This window comes from Scardinius erythrophthalmus, assembly GCF_964197995.2.
Source record: "Scardinius erythrophthalmus genome assembly, chromosome: 24".
In the NCBI taxonomy this organism is placed as follows: domain Eukaryota; kingdom Metazoa; phylum Chordata; class Actinopteri; order Cypriniformes; family Leuciscidae; genus Scardinius; species Scardinius erythrophthalmus.
In genome coordinates this window covers 10115249-10141703 of record NC_138244.1, presented here as the reverse complement: position 1 = coordinate 10141703, position 26455 = coordinate 10115249, and the positions used below count along the sequence as shown (strand labels likewise).

The 26455-nt window shown below is 24.1% G+C and overlaps 1 pseudogene across 1 annotated transcript in view; it reads right to left on the bottom strand.

Moving 5' to 3' along the window:
• LOC308684567 (hereditary hemochromatosis protein-like) overlaps window positions 1-17992 on the bottom strand; it is an 85420-nt pseudogene extending 67428 nt beyond the window's left edge. The window contains exons 1-3 of the transcript in view: window positions 17985-17992; window positions 17715-17878; window positions 16101-16283 (exon numbers count right to left, since the gene is read on the bottom strand). The product of the transcript in view is annotated as a hereditary hemochromatosis protein-like (transcript). The remainder of the gene's footprint in view (window positions 1-16100; window positions 16284-17714; window positions 17879-17984) is intronic.
• Between the last annotated feature and the right edge of the window lie 8463 nt (window positions 17993-26455).

Genomic DNA, 26455 nt, shown 5'->3' with positions numbered 1-26455 from the left:
TTACAATGTAATAATACATTGTGTTATTATACATTTATTACAATGTAATAATAATACATTGTGTTATTATACCTTTATTACAATGTAATAATACATTGTGTATTATACCTTTATTACAATGTAATAATACATTGTGTTATATACCTTTATTACAATGTAATAATACATTGTGTTATTATACCTTTATTACAGTGTAATAATACATTGTGTTATTATACATTTATTGCAATGTAATAATACATTGTGTTATTATACATTTATTACAATGTAATAATACATTGTGTTATTATACATTTATTACAGTGTAATAATACATTGTGTTATTATACATTTATTACAATGTAATAATACAATGTGTTATTATACCTTTATTACAGTGTAATAATACATTGTGTTATTATTCCTTTATCACAGTGTAATAATACATTGTGTTATTATACCTTTATTACAGTGTAATAATACATTGTGTTATTATACCTTTATTACAGTGTAATAATACATTGTCTTATTATACATGTATTACAGTCCCATAATACATTGTGTAATATACCTTTATTACAGTATAATAATACATTTTGTAATTATACCTTTATTACAATGTAATAATACATTGTGTTATACCTTTATTACAGTGTAATAATATATTGTCTTATTATACCTTTATTACAGTGTAATAATATATTGTCTTATTATACCTTTATTACAGTGTAATAATACATTGTGTTATTATACCTTTATTACAAAGTAATAAAACATTTTTTTATTATACCTTTATTACAATGTAATAATACATTGTCTTATTATACCTTTATTACAGTTTAATAATACAGTGTCTTATTATACCTTTATTACAGTGTAATAATACATTGTCTTATTATACCTTTATTACAATGTAATAATAATACATTCTGTTATTATACCTTTATTACAATGTTATAATACATTGTGTTATTATACCTTTATTACAGTGTAATAATACATTGTGTTATTATACATTTATTGCAATGTAATAATTCATTGTGTTATTATACATTTATTACAATGTAATAATACATTGTGTTATTATACATTTATTACAGTGTAATAATACATTGTGTTATTATACATTTATTGCAATGTAATAATACATTGTGTTATTATACATTTATTACAATGTAATAATACAGTGTCTTATTATACCTTTATTACAGTGTAATAATACATTGTCTTATTATACCTTTATTACAATGTAATAATAATACATTGTGTTATTATACCTTTATTACAGTGTAATAATACATTGTGTTATTATACCTTTATTACAAGGTAATAATACATTGTGTTATATACCTTTATTGCAATGTAATAATACATTGTGTTATTATACATTTATTACAGTGTAATAATACATTGTGTTATTATACATTTATTACAATGTAATAATACAATGTGTTATTATACCTTTATTACAGTGTAATAATACATTGTGTTATTATTCCTTTATCACAGTGTAATAATACATTGTGTTATTATACCTTTATTACAGTGTAATAATACATTGTGTTATTATACCTTTATTACAGTGTAATAATACATTGTCTTATTATACATGTATTACAGTCCCATAATACATTGTGTAATATACCTTTATTACAGTATAATAATACATTTTGTAATTATACCTTTATTACAATGTAATAATACACTGTGTTATACCTTTATTACAGTGTAATAATTTATTGTCTTATTATACCTTTATTACAGTGTAATAATATATTGTCTTATTATACCTTTATAACAGTGTAATAATACATTGTCTTATTATACCTTTATTACAGTGTAATAATACATTGTCTTATCATACCTTTATTACAGTGTAATAATACATTGTCTTATTATACCTTTATTACAATGTAATAATACATTGTGTTATTATACCTTTATTACAATGTAATAAAACATTGTGTTACTATACCTTTATTACAGTGTAATAATACATTGTCTTACTATACCTTTATTACAATGTAATAAAACATTGTGTTATTATACCTTTATTACAATGTAATAATACATTGTGTTATTATACCTTATTACAGTGTAATAATACATTGTCTTATTATACCTTTATTACAATGTAATAATACATTGTATTATTATACCTTTATTACAATGTAATAAAACATTGTGTTATTATACCTTTATTACAATGTAATAATACATTGTGTTATTATACCTTTATTACAGTGTAATAATACATTGTCTTATTATACGTTTATTACAATGTAATAATATATTGTTTTATTATACCTTTATTACAGTGTAATAATATATTGTCTTATTATACGTTTATTACAATGTAATAATATATTGTCTTATTATACCTTTATAACAGTGTAATAATACATTGTCTTATTATACCTTTATTACAGTGTAATAATACATTGTCTTATTATACCTTTATTACAGTGTAATAATACATTGTCTTATTATACCTTTATTACAGTGTAATAATACATTGTCTTATTATACCTTTATTACAATGTAATAATACATTGTGTTATTATACCTTTATTACAATGTAATTAAACATTGTGTTATTATACCTTTATTACAATGTAATAATACATTGTGTTATTATACCTTTATTACAGTGTAATAATACATTGTCTTATTATACCTTTATTACAATGTAATAATATATTGTATTATTATACCTTTATAACAGTGTAATAATACATTGTGTTATTATACCTTTATTACAGTGTAATAATACATTGTCTTATTATACGTTTATTACAATGTAATAATATATTGTCTTATTATACCTTTATTACAGTGTAATAATACATTGTCTTATTATACCTTTATTACAATGTAATAATACATTGTGTTATTATACCTTTATTACAATGTAATAAAACATTGTGTTATTATACCTTTATTACAATGTAATAATACATTGTCTTATTATACCTTTATTACAGTGTAATAATACATTGTCTTATTATACGTTTATTACAATGTAATAATATATTGTCTTATTATACCTTTATTACAGTGTAGTAATACATTGTGTTAATATACATTTATTACAATGTAATAATACATTGTGTTATTATACCTTTATTACAATGTAATAATACATTGTGTTATTATACCTTTATTACAGTGTAATAATACATTGTGTTCTTATACCTTTATTACAGTGTAATAATACATTGTCTTATTATACGTTTATTACAATGTAATAATATATTGTCTTATTATACCTTTATTACAGTGTAATAATATATTGTCTTATTATACCTTTATTACAGTGTAATAATATATTGTCTTATTATACCTTTATTACAGCGTAATAATACATTGTCTTATTATACCTTTATTAGAGTGTAATAATACATTGTGTTATTATACCTTTATTACAGTGTAATAATACATTGTGTTATTATACCTTTATTACAATGTAATAATACATTGTGTTATTATACCTTTATTACAGTGTAATAATACATTGTGTTATTATACACAATGTGTTATACCTTTATTACAGTTTAATAATATATTGTCTTATTATGCCTTTATTACAGTGTAATAATATATTGTCTTATTATACCTTTATTACAGTGTAATAATATATTGTCTTATTATACCTTTATTACAGCGTAATAATACATTGTCTTATTATACCTTTATTACAGTGTAATAATACATTGTGTTATTATACCTTTATTACAGTGTAATAATACATTGTGTTATTATACCTTTATTACAATGTAATAATACATTGTGTTATTATACCTTTATTACAATGTAATAATACATTGTGTTATTATACCTTTATTACAGTGTAATAATACATTGTGTTATTATACACAATGTGTTATACCTTTATTACAGTTTAATAATATATTGTCTTATTATGCCTTTATTACAGTGTAATAATTCATTGTGTTATTGTACATTAATTACAGTGTAATAATACATTGTGTTATTATACATTTATTACAGTGTAATAATACATTGTCTTATTATACCTTTATTAGAATGTCATAATACATTGTGTTATTATACCTTTATTACAGTGTAATAATACATTGTCTTATTATACCTTTATTACAGTGTAATAATACATTGTCTTATTATACCTTTATAACAGTGTAATAATACATTGTCTTATTATACCTTTATTACAGTGTAATAATACATTGTCTTATTATACCTTTATTACAGTGTAATAATACATTGTCTTATTATACCTTTATTACAGTGTAATAATACATTGTCTTATTATACCTTTATTACAATGTAATAATACATTGTGTTATTATACCTTTATTACAATGTAATAAAACATTGTGTTACTATACCTTTATTACAGTGTAATAATACATTGTCTTACTATACCTTTATTACAATGTAATAGTACATTGTGTTATTATACCTTATTACAGTGTAATAATACATTGTCTTATTATACCTTTATTACAATGTAATAATACATTGTATTATTATACCTTTATTACAATGTAATAAAACATTGTGTTATTATACCTTTATTACAATGTAATAATACATTGTGTTATTATACCTTTATTACAATGTAATAAAACATTGTGTTATTATACCTTTATTACAGTGTAATAATACATTGTCTTATTATACGTTTATTACAATGTAATAATATATTGTCTTATTATACCTTTATTACAGTGTAATAATATATTGTCTTATTATACGTTTATTACAATGTAATACTATATTGTCTTATTATACCTTTATAACAGTGTAATAATACATTGTCTTATTATACCTTTATTACAGTGTAATAATACATTGTCTTATTATACCTTTATTACAGTGTAATAATACATTGTCTTATTATACCTTTATTACAGTGTAATAATACATTGTCTTATTATACCTTTATTACAATGTAATAATACATTGTGTTATTATACCTTTATTACAATGTAATAATACATTGTCTTATTATACCTTTATTACAATGTAATAATATATTGTCTTATTATACCTTTATAACAGTGTAATAATACATTGTCTTATTATACCTTTATTACAGTGTAATAATACATTGTCTTATTATACCTTTATTACAGTGTAATAATACATTGTCTTATTATACCTTTATTACAGTGTAATAATACATTGTCTTATTATACCTTTATTACAATGTAATAATACATTGTGTTATTATACCTTTATTACAATGTAATAATACATTGTGTTATTATACCTTTATTACAGTGTAATAATACATTGTCTTATTATACCTTTATTACAATGTAATAATATATTGTATTATTATACCTTTATAACAGTGTAATAATACATTGTGTTATTATACCTTTATTACAGTGTAATAATACATTGTCTTATTATACGTTTATTACAATGTAATAATATATTGTCTTATTATACCTTTATTACAGTGTAATAATATATTGTCTTAGTATACGTTTATTACAATGTAATAATATATTGTCTTATTATACCTTTATTACAGTGTAATACATTGTCTTATTATACCTTTATTACAATGTAATAATACATTGTGTTATTATACCTTTATTACAATGTAATAAAACATTGTGTTATTATACCTTTATTACAATGTAATAATACATTGTCTTATTATACCTTTATTACAGTGTAATAATACATTGTCTTATTATACGTTTATTACAATGTAATAATATATTGTCTTATTATACCTTTATTACAGTGTAATAATACATTGTCTTATTATACCTTTATTACAATGTAATAATACATTGTGTTATTATACCTTTATTACAATGTAATAAAACATTGTGTTATTATACCTTTATTACAATGTAATAATACATTGTCTTATTATACCTTTATTACAGTGTAATAATACATTGTCTTATTATACGTTTATTACAATGTAATAATATATTGTCTTATTATACCTTTATTACAGTGTAGTAATACATTGTGTTAATATACATTTATTACAATGTAATAATACATTGTGTTATTATACCTTTATTACAATGTAATAATACATTGTGTTATTATACCTTTATTACAGTGTAATAATACATTGTGTTCTTATACCTTTATTACAGTGTAATAATACATTGTCTTATTATACGTTTATTACAATGTAATAATATATTGTCTTATTATACCTTTATTACAGTGTAATAATATATTGTCTTATTATACCTTTATTACAGTGTAATAATATATTGTCTTATTATACCTTTATTACAGCGTAATAATACATTGTCTTATTATACCTTTATTAGAGTGTAATAATACATTGTGTTATTATACCTTTATTACAGTGTAATAATACATTGTGTTATTATACCTTTATTACAATGTAATAATACATTGTGTTATTATACCTTTATTACAATGTAATAATACATTGTGTTATTATACCTTTATTACAGTGTAATAATACATTGTGTTATTATACACAATGTGTTATACCTTTATTACAGTTTAATAATATATTGTCTTATTATGCCTTTATTACAGTGTAATAATATATTGTCTTATTATACCTTTATTACAGTGTAATAATATATTGTCTTATTATACCTTTATTACAGCGTAATAATACATTGTCTTATTATACCTTTATTACAGCGTAATAATACATTGTGTTATTATACCTTTATTACAGTGTAATAATACATTGTGTTATTATACCTTTATTACAATGTAATAATACATTGTGTTATTATACCTTTATTACAATGTAATAATACATTGTGTTATTATACCTTTATTACAGTGTAATAATACATTGTGTTATTATACACAATGTGTTATACCTTTATTACAGTTTAATAATATATTGTCTTATTATGCCTTTATTACAGTGTAATAATTCATTGTGTTATTGTACATTAATTACAGTGTAATAATACATTGTGTTATTATACATTTATTACAGTGTAATAATACATTGTCTTATTATACCTTTATTAGAATGTCATAATACATTGTGTTATTATACCTTTATTACAGTGTAATAATACATTGTCTTATTATACCTTTATTACAGTGTAATAATACATTGTCTTATTATACCTTTATTACAATGTAATAATACATTGTGTTATTATACCTTTATTACAATGTAATAAAACATTGTGTTACTATACCTTTATTACAGTGTAATAATACATTGTCTTACTATACCTTTATTACAATGTAATAAAACATTGTGTTAATATACCTTTATTACAATGTAATAGTACATTGTGTTATTATACCTTATTACAGTGTAATAATACATTGTCTTATTATACCTTTATTACAATGTAATAATACATTGTATTATTATACCTTTATTACAATGTAATAAAACATTGTGTTATTATACCTTTATTACAATGTAATAATACATTGTGTTATTATACCTTTATTACAATGTAATAAAACATTGTGTTATTATACCTTTATTACAGTGTAATAATACATTGTCTTATTATACGTTTATTACAATGTAATAATATATTGTCTTATTATACCTTTATTACAGTTTAATAATATATTGTCTTATTATACGTTTATTACAATGTAATAATATATTGTCTTATTATACCTTTATAACAGTGTAATAATACATTGTCTTATTATACCTTTATTACAGTGTAATAATACATTGTCTTATTATACCTTTATTACAGTGTAATAATACATTGTCTTATTATACGTTTATTACAATGTAATAATATATTGTCTTATTATACCTTTATTACAGTGTAATAATACATTGTGTTAATATACATTTATTACAATGTAATAATACATTGTGTTATTATACATTTATTACAATGTAATAATACATTGTGTTATTATACCTTTATTACAATGTAATAATACATTGTGTTATTATACCTTTATTACAGTGTAATAATACATTGTGTTCTTATACCTTTATTACAGTGTAATAATACATTGTCTTATTATACGTTTATTACAATGTAATAATATATTGTCTTATTATACCTTTATTACAGTGTAATAATATATTGTCTTATTATACCTTTATTACAGTGTAATAATATATTGTCTTATTATACCTTTATTACAGCGTAATAATACATTGTCTTATTATACCTTTATTAGAGTGTAATAATACATTGTGTTATTATACCTTTATTACAGTGTAATAATACATTGTGTTATTATACCTTTATTACAATGTAATAATACATTGTGTTATTATACCTTTATTACAATGTAATAATACATTGTGTTATTATACCTTTATTACAGTGTAATAATACATTGTGTTATTATACACAATGTGTTATACCTTTATTACAGTTTAATAATATATTGTCTTATTATGCCTTTATTACAGTGTAATAATATATTGTCTTATTATACCTTTATTACAGTGTAATAATATATTGTCTTATTATACCTTTATTACAGCGTAATAATACATTGTCTTATTATACCTTTATTACAGCGTAATAATACATTGTGTTATTATACCTTTATTACAGTGTAATAATACATTGTGTTATTATACCTTTATTACAATGTAATAATACATTGTGTTATTATACCTTTATTACAATGTAATAATACATTGTGTTATTATACCTTTATTACAGTGTAATAATACATTGTGTTATTATACACAATGTGTTATACCTTTATTACAGTTTAATAATATATTGTCTTATTATGCCTTTATTACAGTGTAATAATTCATTGTGTTATTGTACATTAATTACAGTGTAATAATACATTGTGTTATTATACATTTATTACAGTGTAATAATACATTGTCTTATTATACCTTTATTAGAATGTCATAATACATTGTGTTATTATACCTTTATTACAGTGTAATAATACATTGTCTTATTATACCTTTATTACAGTGTAATAATACATTGTCTTATTATACCTTTATAACAGTGTAATAATACATTGTCTTATTATACCTTTATTACAGTGTAATAATACATTGTCTTATTATACCTTTATTACAGTGTAATAATACATTGTCTTATTATACCTTTATTACAGTGTAATAATACATTGTCTTATTATACCTTTATTACAATGTAATAATACATTGTGTTATTATACCTTTATTACAATGTAATAAAACATTGTGTTACTATACCTTTATTACAGTGTAATAATACATTGTCTTACTATACCTTTATTACAATGTAATAAAACATTGTGTTAATATACCTTTATTACAATGTAATAGTACATTGTGTTATTATACCTTATTACAGTGTAATAATACATTGTCTTATTATACCTTTATTACAATGTAATAATACATTGTATTATTATACCTTTATTACAATGTAATAAAACATTGTGTTATTATACCTTTATTACAATGTAATAATACATTGTGTTATTATACCTTTATTACAATGTAATAAAACATTGTGTTATTATACCTTTATTACAGTGTAATAATACATTGTCTTATTATACGTTTATTACAATGTAATAATATATTGTCTTATTATACCTTTATTACAGTTTAATAATATATTGTCTTATTATACGTTTATTACAATGTAATAATATATTGTCTTATTATACCTTTATAACAGTGTAATAATACATTGTCTTATTATACCTTTATTACAGTGTAATAATACATTGTCTTATTATACCTTTATTACAGTGTAATAATACATTGTCTTATTATACCTTTATTACAGTGTAATAATACATTGTCTTATTATACCTTTATTACAATGTAATAATACATTGTGTTATTATACCTTTATTACAATGTAATAATACATTGTCTTATTATACCTTTATTACAATGTAATAATATATTGTCTTATTATACCTTTATAACAGTGTAATAATACATTGTCTTATTATGCCTTTATTACAGTGTAATAATACATTGTCTTATTATACCTTTATTACAGTGTAATAATACATTGTCTTATTATACCTTTATTACAGTGTAATAATACATTGTCTTATTATACCTTTATTACAATGTAATAATACATTGTGTTATTATACCTTTATTACAATGTAATAATACATTGTGTTATTATACCTTTATTACAGTGTAATAATACATTGTCTTATTATACGTTTATTACAATGTAATAATATATTGTCTTATTATACCTTTATTACAGTGTAATAATATATTGTCTTAGTATACGTTTATTACAATGTAATAATATATTGTCTTATTATACCTTTATTACAGTGTAATAATACATTGTCTTATTATACCTTTATTACAATGTAATAATACATTGTGTTATTATACCTTTATTACAATGTAATAAAACATTGTGTTATTATACCTTTATTACAATGTAATAATACATTGTCTTATTATACCTTTATTACAGTGTAATAATACATTGTCTTATTATACGTTTATTACAATGTAATAATATATTGTCTTATTATACCTTTATTACAGTGTAATAATACATTGTGTTAATATACATTTATTACAATGTAATAATACATTGTGTTATTATACATTTATTACAATGTAATAATACATTGTGTTATTATACCTTTATTACAGTGTAATAATACATCTCCTTATTATACATTTATTACAGTCCCATAATACATTGTGTAATTCTACCCTTTTACAGTGCCATAATACATTTTGCTATTATACCTTTATTACAGTGTAATAATAGATTGTGTATTATACCTTTATTACAGTATAATAATACATTGTGTAATTATACCTTTATTACAGTGTAATAATACATTGTCTTATTATTCCTTTATTACAATGTAATAATACATTGTGTTATTATACCTTGATTACAAAGTAATAAAACATTTTTTTTATTATACCTTTATTACAATGTAATAATACATTGTCTTATTATACCTTTATTACAGTGTAATAATACAGTGTCTTATTATACCTTTATTACAGTGTAATAATACATTGTCTTATTATACCTTTATTACAATGTAATAATAATACATTGTGTTATTATACCTTTATTACAATGTAATAATACATTGTGTATTATACCTTTATTACAATGTAATAATACATTGTGTTATTATACCTTTATTACAATGTAATAATACATTGTGTTATTATACCTTTATTACAGTGTAATAATACATTGTGTTATTATACATTTATTGCAATGTAATAATACATTGTGTTATTATACATTTATTACAATGTAATAATACATTGTGTTATTATACATTTATTACAGTGTAATAATACATTGTGTTATTATACATTTATTACAATGTAATAATACAATGTGTTATTATACCTTTATTACAGTGTAATAATACATTGTGTTATTATTCCTTTATCACAGTGTAATAATACAATGTGTTATTATACCTTTATTACAGTGTAATAATACATTGTGTTATTATTCCTTTATCACAGTGTAATAATACATTGTGTTATTATACCTTTATTACAGTGTAATAATACATTGTGTTATTATACCTTTATTACAGTGTAATAATACATTGTCTTATTATACATGTATTACAGTCCCATAATACATTGTGTAATATACCTTTATTACAGTATAATAATACATTTTGTAATTATACCTTTATTACAATGTAATAATACATTGTGTTATACCTTTATTACAGTGTAATAATATATTGTCTTATTATACCTTTATTACAGTGTAATAATATATTGTCTTAGTATACGTTTATTACAATGTAATAATATTTTGTCTTATTATACCTTTATTACAGTGTAATAATACATTGTCTTATTATACGTTTATTACAATGTAATAATATATTGTCTTATTATACCTTTATTACAGTGTAATAATACATTGTGTTAATATACATTTATTACAATGTAATAATACATTGTGTTATTATACATTTATTACAATGTAATAATAATACATTGTGTTATTATACCTTTATTACAATGTAATAATACATTGTGTATTATACCTTTATTACAATGTAATAATACATTGTGTTATATACCTTTATTACAATGTAATAATACATTGTGTTATTATACCTTTATTACAGTGTAATAATACATTGTGTTATTATACATTTATTGCAATGTAATAATACATTGTGTTATTATACATTTATTACAATGTAATAATACATTGTGTTATTATACATTTATTACAGTGTAATAATACATTGTGTTATTATACATTTATTACAATGTAATAATACAATGTGTTATTATACCTTTATTACAGTGTAATAATACATTGTGTTATTATTCCTTTATCACAGTGTAATAATACATTGTGTTATTATACCTTTATTACAGTGTAATAATACATTGTGTTATTATACCTTTATTACAGTGTAATAATACATTGTCTTATTATACATGTATTACAGTCCCATAATACATTGTGTAATATACCTTTATTACAGTATAATAATACATTTTGTAATTATACCTTTATTACAATGTAATAATATATTGTCTTATTATACCTTTATTACAGTGTAATAATACATTGTGTTAATATACATTTATTACAATGTAATAATACATTGTGTTATTATACATTTATTACAATGTAATAATAATACATTGTGTTATTATACCTTTATTACAATGTAATAATACATTGTGTATTATACCTTTATTACAATGTAATAATACATTGTGTTATATACCTTTATTACAATGTAATAATACATTGTGTTATTATACCTTTATTACAGTGTAATAATACATTGTGTTATTATACATTTATTGCAATGTAATAATACATTGTGTTATTATACATTTATTACAATGTAATAATACATTGTGTTATTATACATTTATTGCAATGTAATAATACATTGTGTTATTATACATTTATTACAATGTAATAATACATTGTGTTATTATACATTTATTACAGTGTAATAATACATTGTGTTATTATACATTTATTACAATGTAATAATACAATGTGTTATTATACCTTTATTACAGTGTAATAATACATTGTGTTATTATTCCTTTATCACAGTGTAATAATACATTGTGTTATTATACCTTTATTACAGTGTAATAATACATTGTGTTATTATACCTTTATTACAGTGTAATAATACATTGTCTTATTATACATGTATTACAGTCCCATAATACATTGTGTAATATACCTTTATTACAGTATAATAATACATTTTGTAATTATACCTTTATTACAATGTAATAATACATTGTGTTATACCTTTATTACAGTGTAATAATATATTGTCTTATTATACCTTTATTACAGTGTAATAATATATTGTCTTATTATACCTTTATTACAGTGTAATAATACATTGTGTTATTATACCTTTATTACAAAGTAATAAAACATTTTTTTATTATACCTTTATTACAATGTAATAATACATTGTCTTATTATACCTTTATTACAGTTTAATAATACAGTGTCTTATTATACCTTTATTACAGTGTAATAATACATTGTCTTATTATACCTTTATTACAATGTAATAATAATACATTCTGTTATTATACCTTTATTACAATGTTATAATACATTGTGTTATTATACCTTTATTACAGTGTAATAATACATTGTGTTATTATACATTTATTGCAATGTAATAATTCATTGTGTTATTATACATTTATTACAATGTAATAATACAGTGTCTTATTATACCTTTATTACAGTGTAATAATACATTGTCTTATTATACCTTTATTACAATGTAATAATAATACATTGTGTTATTATACCTTTATTACAGTGTAATAATACATTGTGTTATTATACCTTTATTACAAGGTAATAATACATTGTGTTATATACCTTTATTGCAATGTAATAATACATTGTGTTATTATACATTTATTACAGTGTAATAATACATTGTGTTATTATACATTTATTACAATGTAATAATACAATGTGTTATTATACCTTTATTACAGTGTAATAATACATTGTGTTATTATTCCTTTATCACAGTGTAATAATACATTGTGTTATTATACCTTTATTACAGTGTAATAATACATTGTGTTATTATACCTTTATTACAGTGTAATAATACATTGTCTTATTATACATGTATTACAGTCCCATAATACATTGTGTAATATACCTTTATTACAGTATAATAATACATTTTGTAATTATACCTTTATTACAATGTAATAATACACTGTGTTATACCTTTATTACAGTGTAATAATTTATTGTCTTATTATACCTTTATTACAGTGTAATAATATATTGTCTTATTATACCTTTATTACAGAGTAATAATACATTGTCTTATTATACCTTTATTACAGTGTAATAGAACAGTGTCTTATTATACCTTTATTACAGTGTAATAATAAATTGTCTTATTATACCTTTATTACAATGTAATAATAATACATTGTGTTATTATACCTTTATTACAGTGTAATAATACATTGTCTTATTATGCCTTTATTACAGTGTAATAATACATTGTCTTATTATACCTTTATTACAGTGTAATAATACATTGTGTTATTATACATTTATTACAATGTAATAATACATTGTGTTATTATACCTTTATTACATTGTAATAATACATTGTGTTATTATACATTTATTACAATGTAAAAATACATTGTGTTATTATACATTCATTACAGTGTAATAATACATTGTGTTATTATACATTTATTACAATGTAATAATACAGTGTCTTATGAATTGAATTGAATTGATTTTTATTAAAGTGTCTTGCACTTACGTGCCCAGCCCAATTAGGCTTAAAAGACACTATTGACATAAAACAGACATAACATAGAAAGATGACCATCATACAAAGTACATAGGAAGATGACCATCATACAGAGTACATTACCATCATTTTCACAATATAAACAAACAAAAAGAAACACTGTCAATTTAGGCCAGGATATAAATTCCTTTGCCTAAGTTTCCACGCCCTTTCCACATATCTAGCCAAACTATAAATTTCATTTTCAAAGAGCCAGCTCAACATATCCCCATCCGTCATCCAAAACAAATCAGGCTTTTTATATTGAATTCTCTCAAACATACCCATTCTTAAATCATGATATACAGGACAGAAAAACAAAAAATGCCATTCATCCTCAACAACCCTTAAATCACACAAAACACATAGTCTGTCCTCTTCTGGTACACCTTTATAGCGCCCCACCTCGATCTGCAAAGGCAACACCCCTGCTCTGAGCTGGGCACACAAAGACCTTTGTAATCTGGTTAACCAACATTTGACATAAGGCTCTGTGGAGTAATCATTTTTAAAATGAACATAGCTTCTCAATTTGGGCTTATTTAACACCTGCCATTGCCATTGCTCTTTATAGGAATTAAACAAAAACTGTCTGACCTGAGATATATTACATTGTAAGTTATTTGTAAATATATACTGTGCTTTTGCTGCTGAGAGTATTCCAAGGACCTCCATTGACCAAGGATAGTTGTGAGCTTTATCCCAATTGAAAACTTTCCGAGTAAGTCTATCTTCAGGTAGTCTAATAAGGCGATTCCATAATCTCATTACTTCCGCCTTTTGTTTCACCAAACAAGGCTCCCAACCCATATCACCCTCTAGCGCAGCTCTAGTAGTGAACCTGTGCACTCCAAGGAAACACCTCATGGCTCTGCTCTGCAATCTATTACATTCAGGAGCATCTTCGAAGCCCCAGACCCCAGCTGCATAGAACAAAACAGATCCCACCATAGTGTCAAACAGCTGTGTAAATGTTAAAAAACTAATTTCAGGGCAAAGCTTCATCTTATTAATAACTGCTCCCAGGGCCCTCCCTGCAGACTCAGACAGAACCCTTCTCCCTTCTGAAAATGTCATATTTTCGTGAAAAAGAAAACCAAGATATTTATAAGTTCTGGAGTACATAAGCTGTGTTTGTCCAAAAAAGAAATCAAATTCACTGCGTGACACAGATGGTTTTCTAAAATGGACTACTTGTGTTTTATCCACATTTATAGAAAGTCTCCATTCACTGCACCAATCCTTCATAATGCCCAACATTCTTTGTAGTTTAATTTCTTCATCTGTGCAAACAACAATATCATCTGCATATAATAAAATGCTGAGGTTAAAGCCATCAATGTCAATACCCAAATTTGCTAATTTTATCTCTTGAGCCAGATCATTCACAAAAAGCGCAAAAAGAGTGGGTGAAAGAACATCTCCCTGCTTGACCCCAAATGGAGTGGGAAACCATCCTGTCCTCATGTCATTAATCTGCACACAGGCCACTGGAGCCTTGTACAGGGCTCTGATGGAATTATACAAGTGACCTGTAATACCAATAGAAAGTAACTTATATTTCAAAAGATCTCGGTTAACCCAATCAAAAGCTTTTTTAAAATCAACAAAACAAACAAAAGTACTTTTATTTTCCTGCAACCTTGCTCTAATGACAGATGATAAAACATAAATATGATCAATGCATGCTCTATGTTTTCTAAAACCATTCTGTTCATCCACCAAAATTCCATTGATCTCGATATATTCACTGAGTCGGTTGTTAAGAATACCAGAAAATACTTTACATACTGTACTTAACAAACTTATTCCTCTATAATTCAAAGGTACTCTTGGATCAGCCTGTGTGGTCTTTGGAATAGGCTTGATGATCGAACTATACCACACCGAGGGAACAGTCCCACTCTTAAAGCAATATTGGAATAACATGTGCAGAGTATTTAACAACTTAGGACATTTAAGAACCTCATTAGAAAGTTCATCCACACCTACAGCTTTATTAGGTTTGGTTCTATCAATTGCCTTCCGAACTTCTTCTAAGGAAATATCATTGTTTAGCACACTACTAAAATAGGGTGTTTCCAACGTAACAGATCCAACTTCAAGTAGATGTTTTAATTTACATATCTCAGCTAAAAATGCATCATTAAACTGATGAGAGCTAGAACAAGTGTACAAGTCTCTGTAATCTTTCTCCCATCTGTCCAATATTTTATCTATCTCGAATACAGACCCCCCACTTTCTGTAACTATTTCAAGTGGAATTAATTTATTTCTCTTTGGACCAAGCTTGTTTATTTCTTTCCAAAAATGCTGTGGATTAGTATTTTGAGAAAGCTTAATTTCAAGAGCTTTACCTCTCCTATAACGCCTTTTATACAGTCTAAGTTTTTTATCAAAATCATATTGACAGGCTTTAAATATATCGTGCAGGTTCTTCCTTAAAACAGGCTCCTTACATTTTAAATATCTTTTCTCTGCCACACGGAGATTTGACCAAATATTATGTAATTCATTATTCCAAAAAGGTTGTTTAATTCGATACCATTTCTTATAGGCCCGTTTTCCATGCAGTTTTGATCCATATTGACTCATTTCCCCATACAAAACCCCACAGAAAAGTTCATAGCAACAATCAACATTATCCTGTGCTTCCCCGCCTTTGTCCAGTTGTACTATAACATTTTTTAGGGCTTCATCAGAGGTTTCAGAACTAAGAAAGTTGTCCTTTAGCTTTCTTATTGGTTGTTTACAAAATAGTGTAATATCAGCACTATTTATAAACATCTCTGCTGTTTGAAAACGTAAATAAAGCATGGAGTGATCAGGGGGTCTAATCCTCTCATCTATTAGCCCTCGGGACCCAGTTCTTTCCAATAATTCAGATGGAGTGAATACTTTAAATTCACTACATGTTCTTAAATCTTCATGTCTCGTCACAATATAATCAACTACCGCCTTACCCTTAACAGAAATAGATGTGAAATTATCATACTCCGGGTTTATTCTTCCATTAACCACACAGCATTTCGACTCTTTAAGGAAATCAATCAAACTTTCCCCATGCTTGTTCAGACCCGAGTCCAACACCACTCTAGAACTAATATCATCCTCATCGACATAGTCTCTGTGGTGCGCAACACGACTATTCAGATCCCCACAAATATAAACAGAGTCAACCTCAACCGTAGAAATCAAAGACAGTAAGTGTGCATAAAAAAGATCAGCATTACGGCCCCATGTCGAAGTTTCAGGAGACAAATAACATGAAATCAAAATAAATGAATATTGTGAATTAGTGTGCTCGAACCGCAAACACAAAATTCCGTCATAAGTCTTGTCCTCAATCGTAACAGAAAAGTTGTCCAAAATTGTTTTTTTGACAAATACACCCACACCCCCAGAGGCTTTGACAGCTCTCTTATGAGCAACACGATTATGTCCAATCCAAGTGTATCCATGAAGCTCAGGCATAAGAGTGGACAAATGAGTCTCATTTAATGAAATAATTCCTGGCTCAAACGAAAGAAGCAGTTGCGCTCTTAACTTACTATTTGCAAGTGTCCATCCATTAACGTTCCAATGAACTAAGACAATATAATCCGTACTTACAGGCTGGGCATGAAATCTTCAAACCGAAGGCTGTGGTGTCGATCCCGCCGTGCCCCTGGCTTGACCACGCTTTACTAGCCGTCCGTTGTTGGCCACGTAGTAGTCTTTAGCAGCTGGGATATCTCTAAGCAGAGTCCTAAAATTGGATTCCATGAGACGCTCAGCGTGTGATTTCGCTGACGAAACATAAACCCTTCGGTAACTTTCATTGTCCTTGAGTTTAGGCCGCCGCCGAAGCACAGCCACCTTCTCCAGCGTTGTCTCAAGTTCCACTCTGATGAGTCCCGGATTTCGCCCTCGAGCCCTCATGCGCTCCACGGCCACAATTTTTGGCACCGGCTCGCAATCCATTCCCTCGCACAACAGAGTTTTTACTTTGGCCTCAACATCTTCTCCCTCCATTTGCGACAGTCCCACAATTACCAACGACACACCAGGATCAAACTGCTTACTCTTAGCTTTTTTTTCATTCATTTTAATTTCAATCTGATCCATTCTGGAACAGAGAATTCCCACTTCCAGATCCAATGCGTGTTGCATCTCCTTGACTGCTTTAGCCACCTCGCGCTTGAATGCTTCTTTACTCTCATTAATAAGTTTTTCCATGGACTCACGTAGACTTTCCATTTTGTCATTCATTTGTTTTTCAATTGTAGTCTGCATAGTGTCCATTTTTGCGCTAAGCGCACGTAGTTCATTCATTAAAGCCGCGTGGTCGCTGTCGGCGTCTTTCTTACGGTGTCTAGTACCATCAGCCATCTTCCCAACTTGTCTTGTCCTTTTTTTAACAGTTCCAGAACATCGCAATTAAACTCAATCCTTCTCAGTCCGACTCGTATTCCAGCGGGGCCACCTCGTCGATGACCAGCTCCTCTTCGCACTTAATGTCTTCCAGTGTCGGCGACAGCTTCATTCCCGCGTGGACCTTCTTATGGCGCGAGAAGCTGGAGGAGTGAACGAAAGTCTTCCCACACTGCGGGCATTCGTACAGCTTTCCCGACGCGTGCGTTTGCTGGTGCTGCTTGAGGTTGGACAGGCGGATGAAGGTCTTCTTGCACACGTTGCAGGTGTAGCACTTGTCGCTGGCGTGCGTGTGCTCGTGTCGGGACAGGCTGGTGGTGTGGCTGAAGCGCTTGTCGCACATGCGGCAGGGGTACGGCCGCTCTTCGTTCGGCAGACACAACCTCTTCTTGCCTCCTTTACTGTGCTTGTTCTTCTTGCACAGGGTGTAGTAGTTGGGCTTGTCGCGGGAGCACAGCTTCAGGCGGATCTTGAGGTCCGAGGACTTGTCGAGCGAGTCTTTGCCGTGCGTATACGAGTTGAGAAGCTGGCGCACGTGAGCCACCTGGTGTTTGGAGAGGCCGGCGGAGTGGCTCGTATATATATTTATATGTATACTGTATTTATATACAGTGTCTTATTATACCTTTATTACAGTGTAATAATACATTGCCTTATTATACCTTTATTACAATGTAATAATAATACATTGTGTTATTATACCTTTATTACAATGTTATAATACATTGTGTATTATACCTTTATTACAATGTAATAATACATTGTGTTATTATACCTTTATTACAATGTAATAATACATTGTGTTATTATACCTTTATTACAATGTAATAATACATTGTGTTATTATACATTTATTGCAATGTAATAATACATTGTGTTATTATACATTTATTGCAATGTAATAATACATTGTGTTATTATACCTTTATTACAATGTAATAATACATTGTGTTATTATACCTTTATTACAATGTAATAATACATTGTGTTATTATACATTTATTGCAATGTAATAATACATTGTGTTATTATACATTTATTACAATGTAATAATACAATGTGTTATTATACCTTTATTACAGTGTAATAATACATTGTGTTATTATTCCTTTATCACAGTGGAATAATACATTGTCTTATTATACCTTTATTACAGTGTAATAATACATTGTCTTATTATACATGTATTACAGTCCCATAATACATTGTGTAATATACCTTTATTACAGTATAATAATACATTTTGTAAGTATACCTTTATTACAATGTAATAATACACTGTGTTATACCTTTATTACAGTGTAATAATATATTGTCTTATTATACCTTTATTACAGTGTAATAATATATTGTCTTATTATACCTTTATTACAGAGTAATAATACATTGTCATATTATACCTTTATTACAGTATAATACATTGTCTTATTATACCTTTATTACAGTGTAATAATACAGTGTCTTATTATACCTTTATTACAGTGTAATAATACATTGTCTTATTATACCTTTATTACAATGTAATAATAATACATTGTGTTATTATACCTTTATTACAGTGTAATAATACATTGTCTTATTATGCCTTTATTACAGTGTAATAATACATTGTCTTATTATACCTTTATTACAGTGTAATAATACATTGTGTTATTATACATTTATTACAATGTAATAATACAGTGTCTTATTATACCTTTATTACAGTGTAATAATACATTGTCTTATTATACCTTTATTACAGTGTAATAATACATTGTGTTATTATACCTTTATTACAGTGTAATAATACATTGTGTTATTATACATTTATTACAATGTAATAATACAGTGTCTTATTATACCTTTATTACAGTGTAATAATACATTGTCTTATTATACCTTTATTACAATGTAATAATAATACATTGTGTTATTATACCTTTATTACAATGTTATAATACATTGTGTATTATACCTTTATTACAATGTAATAATACATTGTGTTATATACCTTTATTACAATGTAATAATACATTGTGTTATTATACCTTTATTACAATGTAATAAATACATTGTGTTATTATACATTTATTGCAATGTAATAATACATTGTGTTATTATACATTTATTACAATGTAATAATACATTGTGTTATTATACATTTATTACAGTGTAATAATACATTGTGTTATTATACATTTATTACAATGTAATAATACAATGTGTTATTATACCTTTATTACAGTGTAATAATACATTGTGTTATTATTCCTTTATCACAGTGTAATAATACATTGTGTTATTATACCTTTATTACAGTGTAATAATACATTGTCTTATTATACATGTATTACAGTCCCATAATACATTGTGTAATATACCTTTATTACAGTATAATAATACATTTTGTAATTATACCTTTATTACAATGTAATAATATATTGTCTTATTATACCTTTATTACAGTGTAATAATATATTGTCTTATTATACCTTTATTACAGAGTAATAATACATTGTCATATTATACCTTTATTACAGTATAATACATTGTCTTATTATACCTTTATTACAGTGTAATAATACAGTGTCTTATTATACCTTTATTACAGTGTAATAATACATTGTCTTATTATACCTTTATTACAATGTAATAATAATACATTGTGTTATTATACCTTTATTACAGTGTAATAATACATTGTCTTATTATACCTTTATTACAGTGTAATAATACATTGTGTTATTATACATTTATTACAATGTAATAATACATTGTGTTATTATACCTTTATTACATTGTAATAATACATTGTCTTATTATACATTTATTACAATGTAATAATACATTGTGTTATTATGCCTTTATTACAGTGTAATAATACAATGTGTTATTATACCTTTATTACAGTGTAATAATATATTGTCTTATTATACCTTTATTACATTGTAATAATACATTGTCATATTATACCTTTATTACAGTATAATACATTGTCTTATTATACCTTTATTACAGTATAATAATACAGTGTCTTATTATACCTTTATTACAGTGTAATAATACATTGTCTTATTATACCTTTATTACAATGTAATAATAATACATTGTGTTATTATACCTTTATTACAGTGTAATAATACATTGTCTTATTATACCTTTATTACAATGTAATAATACATTGTGTTATTATACCTTTATTACAAAGTAATAAAAAAAATTTTTTATTATACCTTTATTACAATGTAATAATACATTGTGTTATTATACCTTTATTACTATGTAATAATACATTGTGTTATTATACCTTTATTACAGTGTAATAATACATTGTGTTCTTATACCTTTATTACAGTGTAATAATACATTGTCTTATTATACGTTTATTACAATGTAATAATACATTGTCTTATTATACCTTTATTACAGTGTAATAATATATTGTCTTAGTATACGTTTATTACAATGTAATAATATATTGTCTTATTATGCCTTTATTACAGTGTAATAATACATTGTCTTATTATACCTTTATTACAATGTAATAATACATTGTGTTATTATACCTTTATTACAAAGTAATAAAACATTTTTTTTATTATACCTTTATTACAGTTTAATAATACAGTGTCTTATTATACCTTTATTACAGTGTAATAATACATTGTCTTATTATACCTTTATTACAATGTAATAATAATACATTGTGTTATTATACCTTTATTACAATGTTATAATACATTGTGTTATTATACCTTTATTACAGTGTAATAATACATTGTGTTATTATACCTTTATTACAGTGTAATAATACATTGTGTTATTATACATTTATTGCAATGTAATAATACATTGTGTTATTATACATTTATTACAATGTAATAATACATTGTGTTATTATACCTTTATTACAGTGTAATAATACATTGTCTTATTATACCTTTATTACAGTGTAATAATACATTGTCTTATTATACCTTTATAACAGTGTAATAATACATTGTCTTATTATACCTTTATTACAGTGTAATAATACATTGTCTTATCATACCTTTATTACAGTGTAATAATACATTGTCTTATTATACCTTTATTACATTGTAATAATACATTGTGTTATTATACATTTATTTCAATATAATAATACATTGTGTTATTATACATTTATTACAATGTAATAATACATTGTGTTATTATACATTTATTACAGTGTAATAATACATTGTGTTATTATACATTTATTACAATGTAATAATACAATGTGTTATTATACATTTATTACAGTGTAATAATACATTGTGTTATTATTCCTTTATCACAGTGTAATAATACATTGTGTTATTATACCTTTATTACAGTGTAATAATACATTGTGTTATTATACCTTTATTACAGTGTAATAATACAGTGTCTTATTATACCTTTATTACAGTGTAATAATACAGTGTCTTATTATACCTTTATTACAGTCCCATAATACATTGTGTAATATACCTTTATTACAGTATAATAATACATTTTGTAATTATACCTTTATTACAATGTAATAATACATTGTGTTATACCTTTATTACAGTGTAATAATATATTGTCTTATTATACCTTTATTACAGTGTAATAATATATTGTCTTATTATACCTTTATTACAGTGTAATAATACATTGTCATATTATACCTTTATTACAGTATAATACATTGTCTTATTATACCTTTATTACAGTGTAATAATACAGTGTCTTATTATACCTTTATTACAGTGTAATAATACATTGTCTTATTATACCTTTATTACAATGTAATAATAATACATTGTGTTATACCTTTATTACAGTCTAATAATACATTGTCTTATTATGCCTTTATTACAGTGTAATAATACATTGTGTTATTATACCTTTATTACAATGTAATAATACATTGTGTTATTATACCTTTATTACAATGTAATAATTCATCGTCTTATTATGCCTTTATTACAGTGTAATAATACATTGTGTTATTATACATTTATTACAATGTAATAATACATTGTGTTATTATACCTTTATTACATTGTAATAATACATTGTCTTATTATACATTTATTACAATGTAATAATACATTGTGTTATTTTGCCTTTATTACAGTGTAATAATACATTGTGTTATTATACATTTATTACAATGTAATAATACAATGTGTTATTATACCTTTATTACAGTGTAATAATATATTGTCTTATACCTTTATTACAGTGTAATAATACATTGTGTTATTATACCTTTATTACAATATAATAATAATACATTGTGTTATTATACCTTTATTACAATGTAATAATACATTGTGTTATTATACCTTTATTACAATGTAATAATACATTGTGTTATTATACCTTTATTACAATGTAATAATACATTGTGTTATTCTACCTTTATTACAATGTAATAATACATTGTGTTATTATACCTTTATTACAGTGTAATACATTGTGTTATTATACCTTTATTACAGTGTAATAATACATTGTATTATTATACCTTTATTACAATGTAATAATACATTGTGTTATTATACCTTTATTACAATGTAATAATACATTGTGTTATTATACCTTTATTACAATGTAATAATACATTGTGTTCTTATACCTTTATTACAGTGTAATAATACATTGTCTTATTATACGTTTATAACAATGTAATAATATATTGTCTTATTATACCTTTATTACTGTGTAATAATATATTGTCTTAGTATACGTTTATTACGATGTAATAATATATTGTCTTATTATACCTTTATTACAGTGTAATAATACATTGTGTTATTATGCCTTTATTCCAAAGTAATAAAACATTTTTTTATTATACCTTTATTACAATGTAATAATACATTGTCTTATTATACCTTTATTACAGTTTAATAATACAGTGTCTTATTATACCTTTATTACAGTGTAATAATACATTGTCTTATTATACCTTTATTACAATGTAATAATAATACATTGTGTTATTATGCCTTTATTACAAAGTAATAAAACATTTTTTTATTATACCTTTATTACAATGTAATAATACATTGTCTTATTATACCTTTATTACAGTTTAATAATACAGTGTCTTATTATACCTTTATTACAGTGTAATAATACATTGTCTTATTATACCTTTATTACAATGTAATAATAATACATTGTGTTATTATACCTTTATTACAATGTTATAATACATTGTGTTATTATACCTTTATTACAATGTAATAATACATTGTGTTATTATACCTTTATTACAGTGTAATAATACATTGTGTTATTATACATTTATTGCAATGTAATAATACATTGTGTTATTATACATTTATTACAATGTAATAATACATTGTGTTATTATACATTTATTACAGTGTAATAATACATTGTGTTATTATACATTTATTACAATGTAATAATACAATGTGTTATTATACCTTTATTACAGTGTAATGATACATTGTGTTATTATACCTTTATTACAGTGTAATAATACATTGTGTTATTATACCTTTATTACAGTGTAATAATACATTGTCTTATTATACATGTATTACAGTCCCATAATACATTGTGTAATATACCTTTATTACAGTATAATAATACATTTTGTAATTATACCTTTATTAAAATGTAATAATATATTGTCTTATTATACCTTTATTACAGTGTAATAATATATTGTCTTATTATACCTTTATTACAGTGTAATAATATATTGGCTTATTATACCTTTATTACAGCGTAATAATACATTGTCTTATTCTACCTTTATTAGAGTGTAATAATACATTGTCTTATTATACCTTTATTACAATGTAATAATAATACATTGTGTTATTATACCTTTATTACAATGTAATAATACATTGTATTATTATACCTTTATTACAATGTAATAATACATTGTGTTATTATACCTTTATTACAATGTAATAATACATTGTATTATTATACCTTTATTACAATGTAATAATACATTGTGTTATTATACCTTTATTACAGTGTAATAATACATTGTGTTCTTATACCTTTATTACAGTGTAATAATACATTGTCTTATTATACGTTTATAACAATGTAATAATATATTGTCTTATTATACCTTTATTACTGTGTAATAATATATTGTCTTAGTATACGTTTATTACGATGTAATAATATATTGTCTTATTATACCTTTATTACAGTGTAATAATACATTGTGTTATTATGCCTTTATTCCAAAGTAATAAAACATTTTTTTATTATACCTTTATTACAATGTAATAATACATTGTCTTATTATACCTTT